Source organism: Mus caroli, chromosome 7 (genome assembly GCF_900094665.2).
Source record: "Mus caroli chromosome 7, CAROLI_EIJ_v1.1, whole genome shotgun sequence".
NCBI classification, from domain to species: Eukaryota; Metazoa; Chordata; class Mammalia; order Rodentia; family Muridae; genus Mus; species Mus caroli.
The window spans coordinates 57,495-58,776 of record NC_034576.1 but is presented as its reverse complement, the minus strand read 5'-3'; positions in this window follow the sequence as shown (position 1 = coordinate 58,776).

Sequence of the window (1,282 nt, the reverse complement as noted above, 5' to 3'; positions counted from 1 at the left end):
TGTGTGTGTGTGTGTGTGTGTGTGTGTGTGTGTCTGTCTGTCTGTCTGTCTGTCTATTCAGGTGCACTCAAAGGCTAGATGAGGGTATCAGATCCCTCAGAGCTGGACTTATAGGCAGTTGTAAGACAACCCTCAACATGGGTGCTGAGAACTAAACTCCAGTCCTCTGAAAGAACAGGAAAGGGCCTTAACCACTGAACCATTTCTCCAGCCCCTTATTTTTTAAATTTTTAAAAATTTCTGTGGATGTGAGTTTACCCGCTGTCTATATAAACACCACATACATGCAGTGCCTACAGAGGCCACAAGAGGGTGTTGAATTCCTTGGCAGTGTAGTTCTGGGTTGTTGTGAAATGCCCAATGTATGTACTTAGAACAAATCCCAGATCCTCTGCAAAAACAGTAAATGTTCTTTAAAAAAAAGGGGGGGGGGGTCGGGCATGGTGGCCTTTAATCCCAGCACTCTGGAGGCAGAGGCAGGCGGATTTCTGAGTTCCAGGCCAACCTGGTCTACAAAGTGATTTCCAGGACAGCCAGGGCTATAGAGAGAAACCCTGTCTCGAAAAAAAAACCAAAAAATAAAAAATAAAAAAATATATTTATTTGTTATGTGTAAGTACACTGGAGCTGTCTTCAGACACACCAGAAGAGAGCATCAGATCCCATTACAGATGGTTATGGTCGCTGAGAATTGAACTCAGGACCTCTGGAAGAGCAGTCAGTGCTCTTAACCTCTGAGCCATCTCTGTAGCCCTGTCCTGTGTTTTTTGAGATAAGGCTTTACACTGTAGTTCAGGCTGGACTGAAGTTTGAAGTTTTCATGCTATCTATTCTCAGCTTTGGAGCTAAGATTGAGTGTGAAATTTTCCTGCTGAAGACTCTAAAGGTTCGGGATTCCAGGCATGTTCTACCACACCCGGCTAACTTCAGTTTATCTGCTCTAGAAAGTCTTACTTTCTGGGCCTTCCTCTTAGCCTAAGTTTCTCCATGCTCATATTAGGAGCAAGTCCCCATTTTTTGGCCATTTGATGATGATCCTGGAGTTGTAATAGCAAGGCTTTTGTTCTGCAATTTGTTTTTTGTGCCTGTGCATGCCAGGAGAGTCTTTTGCTACTGAGCTACACCCCAGCCCAGATTTATCACCACCTCCTCCTCCGCCTCCTTCCTCCTCCGCCTCCTTCCTCCTCCGCCTCCTTCCTCCTCCTCGACCTCCCCCTCGTCCTCCTCCTCCACCTTCTTCTTCTTCTTCTTCTTCTTCTTCTTCTTCTTCTTCTTCTTCTTC